The sequence below is a fragment of the Mustela lutreola genome, chromosome 7, assembly GCF_030435805.1.
Source record: "Mustela lutreola isolate mMusLut2 chromosome 7, mMusLut2.pri, whole genome shotgun sequence".
NCBI classification, from domain to species: domain Eukaryota; kingdom Metazoa; phylum Chordata; class Mammalia; order Carnivora; family Mustelidae; genus Mustela; species Mustela lutreola.
Genome location: NC_081296.1, coordinates 55180059 through 55193312, shown reverse-complemented (window position 1 = coordinate 55193312; position 13254 = coordinate 55180059).

The window sequence follows — 13254 nt, the reverse complement described above, 5'->3', positions numbered from 1 at the left end:
GTGGGACTGGCTCAGCTTCCACGGTCTCCACCGAACCCCAGGGGATACTGAAAGGAGAGCACGGAAGCACCCCTACTTTCCTATTTGGGGTTTCCTGGCTCTCAAACCAGCCCATCTTTGTGGTCGCTTGGCTTGTTCCTGGTTGTCTTAGCCCCTGGACTCTTCTCATTGTGAGGACACCGGCTTATGAGTCACCACCCAGAAGTTTCTTCCAATGTCGGACAATTTCATGATCAAGACCCTCAGTAGCCTCCAACTCATTCTATAAGGCCGGGGTTACCCTGACACCAAATCCAGACAAAGACATCACAAGAAAAGAAGACCCTAGAACAATATCCCTTATGAATATAGATGGTGTAAGGTCTGAGTCATTGCTGTGTTACCTGCAGGCACTTAACACATGCAGAGACCTCTCTGATCCTGCCAACAACCCCAGGGAGTGGCCACCATTTTTCAGGTGGGGAAACGAAATCTTAGAGGGAAGGTAATTGGACACAGCCGCACAGCACGTGAGTGGCACCGACTCTGTCCAACTATCAGCAAGCTGGCTCTTCCGACAGCATCACCTAGCCATCCGCAGAGGGGAAGAGAAACAGCCACCCCACAGGTTTGCCCTTTGTTCCAGAATCCCTTCTGCAGGGATGCTTGCTCAGGTGACTCATCAGAGAAGCTTCTCCCTGCAGGTGAGTTGCTCCCTGCAGCCTGCTGGGCAGGGCACAGGGCCCGTTGGAAAATGACTCCCCAGCCTACGCGCTGCGAGAGCTAGGTGCGCAGGGAGAAGGTGGAGTGGGAGGACGATCTGTCACTGCCCAGACGAAGTCTTTGCCTCTCTGCGCCTCGGTCCCCCCGCCTGCAAAATGGAGGGAAAGCTCCCAAACATGAACAACAGCAAACACTGGTGAGAATGTAGAGCGACAGGGACTCTCGTTCGTTGCTGGTGGGTACACAAGAGACACAGCCACTTCAGAGGACAGTTTGGCGGTTTCTTACAGAACTAAACATACTCATACCATACAATCCAGCACTGCTACTCCTTGGCGTTTACCCAAAATAGTTGAAAACTGACATCTATGCTAGGCATCTGGGTGGCTCAGTTGGTTAAGAATGTGCCTGCGGCTCAGGTCATGATCCCAGGGTCCTGGGATCAAGTCCTGCATCAGTCTCTCTGCTCAGCAGGAAGCCTGCTTCTCCCTCTCTCTCTGCCCTTCTCCCACAACTCCCACTGCTCGTGCTCTCTTTCTTTGTATGAAATAAATAAATAAAATATTTTTAAAAACCCTAACATCTACACAAAATCTACACATGGGGTTTATAGCAGTAAGCAGCCTTATTCATAACTGCCCAAACTTGGAAGCAACAATGACCTCCAACAGGTGAATGGATAAACAATGGAATAGTATTCAGCACTAAAAAGAAATGAGCTACTGAGCCATGAAAAGGCATAGAGGAAGCTTAAATGCATATTACTGAGTGAAAGAAGCCGATCTGAGAAGGTTACGCACTGTATGATTCCAACTACAGGACCTTCTGAAAAAGGCAAAACTATGGAGACAGTAACAAGAGCAGAGGTTGACAGGGGCTAAGGGAGAGAAGGGATGAGTAGACAGAATACAGAGGATTTCAGAGCAGTGAGACCATTCTGTATGCTCCTGCAAATGGTGGACACATGACATTACACATTTGTGGAAACCCACAGAATGGACGACACCAAGCAGGAACCCTGATGTAACTTACAGACTTCGGGTGATAATGTCATGTCAGTGCCGGTTTGTGAATTATAACAAATGTCCCACTTGGTGCGTATTGGAACTTGAGACGGAGGCTATGTCTGTGAAGGAGAGGGATATGCGGGAATTCTGTATTTTCTTTCCTTTTTTTTTTTTTTTAAAGATTCTATTTATTTGTTTGACACAGAGAGATCAGAAGTAGGCAGAGAGGCAGGGAGCCTGCTGAGCAGAGAGCCTGATGCGGGACTCTATCCCAGAACCCCGAGATCATGACCTGAACCAAAGGCAGAGGCTTAACCCACTGAGCCACCCAGGTGCCCCGGGAATTCTGTATTTTCTGCTCTATTTTGCTGTTAACCTAAAACTGCCTTAAAAAATAAAAATCTATTTTTAAAGACAGAGGCAAAATGACCCAGGTCTCAAGCTAGGATACACAAGCTTGTGCCCATGGAGACTGTTTGTAGACAGCAAGTTAGTTTATTGGTATGAAGGACCAGTGATATTATGTTCTTAAATTCCAGCTCGCCAGAGATCAGCACTGGGGTGCACGTCGGTCATTTTGACTTTTTGGGTCCCAATATCCTTCTTTACAAACCAAGAGGAAAACACGTGTTCTTTGTTCCCATCCCCATGACAACCCCTCAGAGAGTGAGTAGTGATAATGATGGGCATAGGCACCTTTATGTCTAGACTCTGAATTAAGCACTCTATACACATGATTTCTTTTAATCCCTACAACCATCCTGATTTTATAGATAAGAAACAGAAACATGGAATTAGGGTAGGAAGGGGAGCAGCAGGTGGGGAACAGAAAATGTGCCCTGGGTCGCCCAGCTGGTCAGTGGCAAAGAAGATTCTGGAAGGCTCAATGTTTGTATTCAACCTTCTGTTTTACCCCCATGCCCTCCAGGGCCAGCCAGGGGTTGGCCCCATTGCCCGATTGCTGGGGACTGGCTTCATAGTAACAGGGGACGGTCACAGCCAACCTTTCTGCAGGACTTACTGTGACCCGGGACCATCCTTAAGGACGTGACACGCACCGTTTCACTGATTTCTTACCATAATTCCGTGGAATAGCTCCTGTTTTGATGCCCAAGGGAAGGTGAGAAAATTGCAGCATAGACGTCAAAGAGCAGAACATGTCAGGTCCAAGGAGGATCATGGGGGTCAGCTGGTCCGAGTTTTTTATTGGACATTTGGCAAACCCCTCAGGTCCCTGAGCTGCTGCAAGGTCAGTTGAGTCAGGCATGAATGAGCAAGCTAGTGTGTGTGTGTGTGTGTGTGTGTGTTATGCACATTGTGCTGTGCTGTTGCAATCCTTCCTTTTGGGACTCAGCAAATCAAGAGCCACGAGAGGCCAAACCTGGGCCCCAGGAGCTTTGGCTCCTGCCGTGTTCACCCTAGGAGCTTCTGGTGGTACAGGCTCCTTCCCCCATGTGACATCTGTGCCCACAATCCAGGCCAGGAAAGGAAATCCAGGAGCAGTGAGGTCTCATTTGCCCTTGAAACACAGAGGAGGACAGGGAGGTGGGAGGGGTCACCATGCAGGAACAGGGCAGGCGGTAGCCCAGGGAAGCCACATCCCTAGGGCCCGAAGCCAGTCCTGCAGGGTGTTGACTCCCTGCAGGTGTGACCCAAGGCTGAAGGGGAGGGGCCAGTGTCCCTACAGGTATTTTTCCTATTCACAGGTTGGAGACAGGACTTTGAGTGGGAGCCCCTCCACGAGGATGTTTTGTGTGGCGATCAGGAACCTAAGAGAGAATCAGTCTGGTCTGAGTCCAAATCCTGTCTCTGCTATTTGCTGACTGCGTGATCTTGGTTGAATTACCTAGCCTCTCTGGGCGCTAGTTTCTTCCTCTATCAGATGGTAGTGACTGACAGGAGCTACCTACCGAGGCAAAGTCTGTACCTGAGCTGGGACCAGCACTGGACAGAGTAAGGGCTCAGCATATACTAGCTGCTTATCAGCTGTGTACTAGGATACCTGATAATATCTGCCTTGTCATGAAGATTAAGGGAGAAACATACATGCAAAGTGCTCTGGAAGGATCCGGCACAGAGAAGGCATTGACTATTTTTAATATTAACGCCCTCTTTCCTCCTACCTCTTCTCACATGTGCGGGGCACCTAGGGCAGGGGGGAGGGGCTGCTTGACTTTAGGATGCAAAGTGCAAAGCTAGCAGTGGGTTCTGCTGCCTCCCCACAGTGGTGGAGGAAAGACAGGGCTGCAGGAGGAATTCGTTAGCACCAATTAACACCGTGAGGCTCCCTTCTGCTCTCACCCTGGTCTGCCTCACTGCTGGCTCAGGGCCTAGAACCACATGGCAGAGGAAGCAGCCAGGCTTATGGGTGGGGGGGTGTGGGGATGGGGGGAGGGGTGAGAGGGATGTTGTGGAACTATCAGCAAAGTCTGGGTATCCCAGCAGGTATTATTCCCAGTTGGGCAGGAAGGTTCCAGAAAGGGGTGTGGCGAGCATGGAATAATGGGCAGGCCTGGTCTTGGGGCCATAGACAAATGCTCTTCCAGGCAGGAATACTTTCTAGGGCATCTGACACCCGGAGTGGGGGCTGTCCCCTTCCCCTGTAAAATAAATTTAACTGGAGCTATGATCTTGCAATGAAAGAAATAATCAAAATGGCTGGGAAAGAAATATAGACAGCGAAAATGGTGTGTGTGTGTGTGTGTGTGTGTGTGTGTGTGTGTGTGTGTAAGGGGGCATACTGTAAGTTAGTGTTTTTTACTTACTTGCAATGAAAAAAAAATCAAACTATAATACACAATTGTGTAGAATAATATACAAACTTTATATATATAAATTCATTATATATGGACTTTATATATATATTCATGCCAATAAAAAATTAAAAAATAAAAGTCCTAAAAAGGAAAATAGCAATGCTTAATACTTTTTATTTACCTTAATATGTTTTTGAAAATAGAGAAAAATTTCTCTCTATTAGCCTGTTAGGGTAGCAAATAATCACATGACAGCTCCTGCAAATATGTAAATACGTCCGAGTGAATCTTCCTAAATCATATTCAATCCATAATACCATGATGCCCATCCGAATTTGCTCCTAACTCATGAAAGAACAATTGTTTTTTTAAGGTTTTATTTATTATTAATTTGACAGACAGAGATCACAAGTAGGCAGAGAGGCAGGCAGAGAGAGGGGGAAGCAGGCTCCCCGCTGAGCAGAGAGCCTGATGCAGGACCCTGGGATCATGACCTGAGCTGAGGGCAGAGGCTTTAACCCACTGAGCCACCCAGGCGCCCCATGAAAGAACAATTATTGATTTTAACCTTGAAAACTTTCCTCCACCTGGAGCAGCAGATTACAAATTAGGAAGTCTTGAATAGGAGGATAAATTTGGTCGAGATGGTTTCACAACAGAATCTAGAAATTGCAATGTGTTTGTATCTTTTTTTCCTTAGTATTGATTATAGTGGTTCTCCAATGTTTCCATAGGCAAAAATTTCCAGTAAACTATCTTTGCCAGAAAATTCTCACCTTATTTGGTAAAACCTAAAGTTTTTCTTCTCCAAAAACCGGAGAAAAGGGCAGAGAGAAAGACTATTGACATGATTTTGACCCATTGTTTTAGAATATGACAGTAACTGAGTGACTCATGTTCTGTTTCTTCATTTTTATATCTTTTAAAGATTTTATTTATTTATTTGATGCATAGCGAGAGAGAGAGAGAGAGAGAGAGAGAGAGAGAGAAGCAGGTCTCCCGCTGAGCAGAGAGATGCAGGGCTCCATCCCAGGACCCTGAGACCATGACCTGAGCCGAAGGCAGATGCTTAACGATTAAGCCACCCAGGCACCCCTGTTTCTTCATCTGTAGCCACTGATGATTTTGAATCTACAGAGACACAAACAATGCCTGAAGACTTGAAGGAATTCCCCATGATTAAAGTGTTCTCCAAACAATCCTGTGTAGAAACTTAGTTTAGGTGTGTCAAGGCCCACTGTGTGAATGTGAGCTCTCTGAATTGACTCATATGTTGAAATCACTACTTATTAAAGGGTAAGTAAGTAAAAACCACTAACTTATAATACACCCCTATTCACACACACACACACACACACACACACTAAAAATACAGTAGTTATTTAGAGCTTAGACCATCTAACATTCTCAAGGGATATTGGCCCGTAGCTCTCTTAGAACATCTTTGTTGGGATTGGTATAAGAGTAATGCTGGCCTCCCAGAACGATTTAGGTGCTCCCTCCTCTTCTGTTTTCTGTAAGAATTTAGGAAAGATGGGTGTTGATTTCCCCTTAAATGATTGGTAGAATTCACCAGGAAGGCCATCAGGTTCTGGGCCTTGCTTTCTTGGGAGATTTTTCATTATTGACTCAAGCTCTTTATTTCTTACAGTTTGGTTCAGATTTTCCACTCTATTTTTTTCATCTCTGCTCTAATCATTATTATGTCCCTCCTTCTGCTTGCTTTGTGCTCAGGTTGCTCTTTTTACTAATTTCTTAAAGAATTTATTTTTAAATAAACTCTGCACCCAATATGGGGAATTCATAGCCCCGAGATTAAGAGTCACACGCTCTACCAACTGAGCCCCCCAAGTACCTCTCTTTTCTCTGCTTTCTCAGGGTATAAAGTTACACTACTGATTTGAGAACTCTCCTTTTATGATGTAGGCATTTACAGCTACAAATTTCCCTCCCAGCACTGCTTTCCCTGAATCCTGAAAGTTCTGGTATTTTGTGCTTGTGTTTTTATTGTATCAAAGTGTTTTCTAATTTTTTCATTTCCTTGTGATTTCTTCTTTGACTTCTTAGTTTCTAAAGACTGTGCTGTTTAATTCTACAGATTTGTGAATTTTCCAGTTTTCCTTCTTTGTTGGTTTCCAGTCTCTTCCTATTGTGGTCGGAGAAAATAGTTCAGATGATTCAGATTTCCAGGATTTATTGAGACTTGTTTTGTGACCTAATGTGGTCTCTCTTGGAGAACCTTCCACGTGCGCTGGAGAAGAAAGTGTATTCTTCTGTTGTTGGATGGAATGCTCTGGATATGCCTGTCAGGTCTATTTGGTTTATAACTGTTCATGTCCTTTATTTCCTTATTGATCTTCTCCCTAGTTGTTCTCTGCATTATTGAAAGTAGGGTATTAAAGTCTTCTATTTTTGTAGAACTGTGTGTTTCCCTTTTCAGTTCTGTCTCTGATTGCTTCATATATTTTGGGACTCTGTAGGTAAATGCACATTTGTTTATATCCTTATCTCTTCTTGTTGGATTGACCCTTTCATGAATATATAACATGTTTGTCTCTGGTAACAATTTTGGAGTTAAAGTCTCTTTTGTCTGATATTAGTACATATAGCCCATCTGCTCTATTTTGGTCTCTCTTTGTATAGAATATCTTTTTTCATCCTTTCATTCCAACCTGTTGTGTCTTTGGGGGTTTCCAGTATAGGGTTGCCAGATTTAGCAAATAAAAATATAGGACATCCAGTTAAATTTGAATTTTGAGACACAATGAGTAATTCTTTTAGTATAAGTATATTCCATGTACTCTTTGGGATGCATTTATACTAAAAAATTATTCACTTTTTATCTGAAATTCAAATTTAACTGAGCATTCTGTATTTTATCTGAGAACTTTATTCCAGTAAGAATGTAAAGACACAGCCCTACACTCTGGAAATTTCTGACTTAAGGGGAAAAATCAGGACCTAGCTTGATAGGCATCCACTTCAAGTGGGGAGACAGTGCGATCTTCCCATGAAGGCAGGGGTGGTGGGGGGGCAAGTCAGGCCTTGGCACCACGGTCTCTGCTCCTTCTTGGTTCTTCCCCCACACACACTTTATTGTCCACCCAGTGCCCAGCACCCAAAGGCCACCTCTTCACCCAGTGGTTTGGAGCAGGGTAGTCCCAGCCAACCTGCTTTCGGGGGACAAGTTACGTGGAAGACCAGGGCTCTCCCAACCCCTACAACACATGCATCCTTCTAGACATGTGCTCACAGTCCCCACTGCCCAGCTCGCTGGTCTAGCTCGCTGGACCTAGATACACCTTCCCAGGCACTTACAGACAGGACTGCCCAACACAGCCCCAGAAAAACATGTTCCCGTCTGCTCAGACCCCCGAAACATGTTTTGCTCACACAGACGCTGGCCCTGCACCCATTCACATACGTGTTCACACTCTGTGGACCCTGTACCCAATCACAGATCCGTCACAACAAACCTCATATACTCTGCCTTTTTTTTCTCAGGCTCGTGTGTGTGTGTGTGTGTGTGTGTGTTGGGGGGTGGATTTTCTCCTGCTATCTCTATCTGGATATCTGTCCAACTTCCGCTCTCCCACCCCAGCCGTCTTCTCCCTCCCCACGGCGAAGGCTGAGGGAGGGTGGGCAGGCCTGGTCTCCATGGCAACCAAGGACCCTCCACCTGGGAAGGAAAAGGTGCTGGGAAGTAGAGTTGGCTTTTGCCCAGGCCTTGGCTCTGAGTGGGGCTGGGGGGGCGGGGGGACGAAGGCAGTGGGGAGAGTGGGGGAGGAAGGCCCGGGATGACCATCTGGACCCAGGAGAGGGGAGCTACAGGCCCGGCCCAAGGACTCTGCAATGGCAGATGGGCATCATGGCGCCTGAGCAGCATGGGGAGGAGGGAGACAGCCCTGCAGAGCACCTGCAGTCTGGTCCTCTTCCACAGCCTTACTGCCTTCAGCACCCTCAGACCTCACTGATTCTGGAAAAACCCCTTTCACAGCTCCCCTTCCTGGGACCCCACCACCACGGAGAGGTGGAGCTGTGAGGGAGTGGGGGGTGGGGAACCCACATGGCCCTTAAAACCACCAGGGCTCTTGCGCCCTTTGTGGGCCACTCTCTTGGGGGACCCGTGGCCCCTTCCTGCATTCCCATTTTGGATCCTCTCCCTGGGAGCTGGTAGGGAAGACTACTATACGATGGTGCCATACAAAACCCAAAGAGTGGGAGCCGATTTGTGCAAACCTCACAACAGGGTGAGGAGGCCCAGGCTCTGGTTCCTCCGGGCGCATGCCTCTGGTGGGCCCTGCTGTCTGCTCTCACCCTGAGTGCATGAGTCAGAAGCCTGGCAGACTGGCCCCAAGCCCCTGAAAAACGTGCCGGAAAGGGAGGGCCTACGGTGGGCAGCTAGAGGGGACCGACGGGCAAGCGCTGACGGAGGGAATGGGTTGTTTGTGGGGCAGCGCTATTTGAGAGAGGGGAGGCTGCAGCTTCTCCTGTCCCTCTGTGAGAAAGAACTTGCAGACCCCTCCAGGGAATACAGCCGGGTGACAGCCTCCAGCACCTTCCATTAGCTGAATGACAAGGCCCATCTTGCCAAGCAGCCTTCAGCTAACGTATGAGCACAGCGAGTTTCAGGGACCAGCCTGTGTGCCTGTGAAAGACCCCTCAGACTGGCAGTCTGGGCTCGGGTGTCCCTGTTGGGTGGGGGTTGGGGGGTGCTTTTGTGAGGCAGGGGCTGCTGCTCTCCCTGCCAATCCCGTTTCTTCCCTCCCCGTCTGCCAAAGATTTAAGCCTCGACAACTTCATGCACCCCTGACTCCTTACCACATGTCCCAAAATGACACAGAGGCCGAGAGCCACGGTCCTGCGCACACACGCATGTGGAAACACAGGGTGTTCTGGAAGCCCTGGAGTTAAGAAGGCTTTGGGCCGCCCCGCCCTCTGGTGGACACCCTTGGGAACTACACCTCCAGGAGGGGAGACCGGTGGGAAGCATGGAATGGTCTCTTTGTGACCTCAGGTTTATTGACTGCTTGCTCTGAGACCATCAAAGATCACCTTACCAACGGGGAAACTGAGGCCCAGAAAGAAAAAGGATTAAAGACAGAAAAGTCCTTGGGGCTGACAACATCTTGTCACCACCAAACCTGTTTCCTCTACCCCCTCACCCCCATCTTGTCCCTTCCCCCTCTTCTTGGAGGCGCTAGCTTAGGTTCTGTCCACGGCGCCCTCTTCCTCCGTTGGTAGCCAATCCCACACATGCATCCTTCCTTCCTTCCTTCTTTTCTTTTCTTTCTTTCTTTGTAAGATTTTATGTATTTATTTGAGAGAGAGAGCCCAAGCTGGGAGAGCAGCAGGCAGAGGGAGAAGCAGGCTCCCCACTGAACAGGGAGCCCGATGCGGGGCTCATTCCCAGGACTCTGGGATCATGACCTGAGCTGAAGGCAGACACTTCACCAGCTGAGGCACCCAGGCGTCCCACGTGCATTCCTTTCTTACACTGTCCTGCTCTCCAAACCATGGTGACTGCTCCCCAGAGATCCCTGTGGCCTATCCACCTCTCTGCAGCGGAGTGACCTTCCTGAAACAAGCCTCCAGTGGCACCCCGGCTTCTGAGGCCCTCTGCCCTGTGGTCCTATCTGGCTACTCCCCACCCTCCGCCGATCGTCACCGAGCACCGGAGGACAGCAGAAGTCCCATGTCCCCCAGCCCAGGTATGGTTGTTTCTTCCATGTGGACTGAGCGCCCTGCACCCAGGGGCCTTTAATCTTATATGGCGGGTGTAAGAGTCCCTCACTGCTCCTGTAACACATTACCGCAAACCTAGTGGCCTAACAACAGCACATGGTTGTTCTCTTAGAGCAAGTCCTAAATCCAAAATCAGCCTTCCTGCGCTGAAGTCAAGATGTCAGAAGAGCTGGCCCTTTTTGGAGGCTTGTCTTTCCACCGACCTCATCAGGCCACCATTCAGGAAGCAAAGTTCAATCCATGCTTTCAAAATGTAAGAAGGGGGACAGGTCTTCATTTTCCTAAGCCACACTGACCTCCAGTGTATATACTTTTTCTCATACCACCGAATGGTTCTGCAATTGTCCATGGATGAGAGATGTGCTCACTGCATGGCCTGTCTGGGCCACTTCCTCATTGTTATCTCATTTTAGTCCCCACAGGACCCAGAGATGAGGGACCTGAGGCTCAGAGAGGGGAGTTAACTGGCGCAGTGTCACACAGCAAGTCAAGGTAGGCCTGGATCTGCCCCAAGGTCTATCCAGCTTCTCACACCTATCTCTCCTACAGCCCCCAGCAAGGAGCTAGTAGGGGGGCTGTGGCCCCATAGCCTCCTTCTCCTTTCTTCTTGTAGATCACATCCTGTCTGGATTCTGGGGGAAGGCAGTTGCTTTCTCCTCCCCAACCCCCAGCCTTCCTAGACATCTGGAGTTGCAGCAGAACCCCTGAACCTGCCAGGCAGCGGAAGCAGGAGCCAGCTTCCAGAGAGGCTGGGGTTAGCCGAGGGAGGCATTATGCATCGGGCGGGGGGTCCTCACCAACCCCTTGGGTGGATCCCCAAAGCGGATCAGGCCAGCCTCAACTGTCAGCTTCTCCCGCCTGCCCGTGCCCTCCCCTAGGCTGTTGCCAGCCCCAGCACACTCACTGGCCCCTGTGGGAGGCCCTGTGCTTCCTCTACCCTCCTTGCCATCCCCTTCTGGGAGGTGCCCCCAAGTACCTATTGAGCTGCCTGGGACCACCGCCAGCCCCCCTCCCCCACACCCCTGCACCCTGGTCCAAAGACTCATTTGTTTGTTTAGAAGTTCGCAGTGCAGACTCGGGGGGCAGATGGCCCAGGCTCAAGCCCCGGCTTTGCCACCCACCAGCTCTGTGACTTTGGACATTCCCCTATCCTCTCTATGCTCCCAAGTGATCATGAAAACAAAGGTATCCACCTCCCAGGGTTACTTGTGAGGCAGTCACAAGCAGACCAGTGGCTGGCTTCCAGTAAGCCCTCGGAGATGCTGCTGCTATGGTGTGAAGTTGACTTATTTCTGAAAGCTGGGTGTGCAAAGCACAGTTCTGGGTTCCCCTCCCTGCTCTGACATTTTCCAGATGTACAACCTCGGTTGGACTCACCCAGAGGTTCAGCTTCCTTGTCTGCAACCCTCCCAGGAGTTCCACTGCAGATTGAACTCCATATTGTAATTCTCTACGTGTCCCCTTCGGAGCCCTGGTGAGCACATAAGTGGGACAGATCCTGTGCAGAGCCCCATGTCCTTGTCATCTCCCTTCTGTGAGGGAGCCAAGCTTTGCTTTCCCTTCCCTGGGGACGTTCACAGCCAACAAGACTTATTTGTTTGTTTCCAAGAGCTTCCAAAAGCTGGACGCCTGACTCGGTTGCCAAGAGTCCTTGAGAAAGGTCTGCAGGGGACAGATCCTGAGAAACAGGGAGGAGGCCCACGGGTCCCACGAGTGGGCTCCGGGAAGCGGTCAGGTCTCTGGGAGGTTGGTCAAGCCAAGGGTCACACGGGCTTGGATGGTGAGCATTTGGGCAGCCCGTTCAGTGTGATTCTAGGTGGGGGAGAAGACCCCTTGTAAAAACCAAAGGGACTCCTCCCCAACCTGGTGGCAGATCTATCTGACAAACGAACATGGTCTCATGGAAATAAAGACCAACTGGCCTTGCTCCACACGCAAAACACTTTGGCTCTTGGTGGTGACCCTTGGGGGTCTGTTGGACCTCAACATCTCTGGCCTGAGCCATGCAGGTCTGGGCTTTATAAACCTTCCATCTGCAGGCTTTGTGAGCATGGCAGCCTTCTAGATTTGAGATCAACTCCCCTCTATACTTAACGTTTACATCACAAATGGTAACAACCCATTGAGTATGGAAGGGCAGGGTCGGGGGACAGTGCTTAGTCTGGGAAAGGGGAGACACACCTCCCAGCGATGACCCCCACCGCCGACAGCAAGCCTGGGCGAGCCCTGCCAGCTTGGTTCCCTGTGGCAATCAGGAGGCGAGTGTTCTGCTCTCTCCCTGGGGGCGTCTCCGCATTTGTCACCCCTTCTTTCCTCCTGCCATGCATCCCTATTACCAGTAAGCATTGTGGGAATATGGTAAAAATGAGTAGGTTTCCCTTCTTCTGAACTTCTTTTTTGGCCCCTGACCCTCCTCTCATCTCTCGGGGCCCCAGCCAGGAGCTGCCAGGGAAGAGGGGCAGATGGGCCTTCTCTTCTCTCCTCTTTGGAACCTGCCCTCCTCCGTTCCAACCTTGGCCCCTTCTGGTCCTAACATGCCCAGGTCAAGGAGCAAGGGCCAGATGTGGCTCTGTGACCTTGAGACTGACACGATGGATGGACCTTGACCCCTGACCCTCGGCACAAATTCTCGTGAGGGAACCCAGCCCCTGCTCCCTTCCTTCCAGACTCTGCCACACATCATCACAGGAGCATGGGAGAGAGGAGGGGGCCGTGTCGCAGCTGCCTGACTTCGCAGTGTTGGGGAACCCATGAGCTGGGAGCAAAGTCCTTCTCTTCTCATCTGGGAGGTTGGAATATCATACAAATTTCAAGATGGAAAACAAGAACCTACCAGTACCACGGGGGAAACGGGGCCCCTCTCCTGACATTGTGCATGCAGATTCCTGAGCTCAGACGCGGGAGGGGAACCGGGGTGAGAGGTCCGTGAGTCCCAGCACCCTGGGCTGCCACTGCCTGCCCTGTCCACTGGCCACCCCTCCCCCCGGGGGGGGGGGAGGAGAGCCCTGACAGGGGAGGTAGGGCTGTGAGTTCTGACTCAGAGG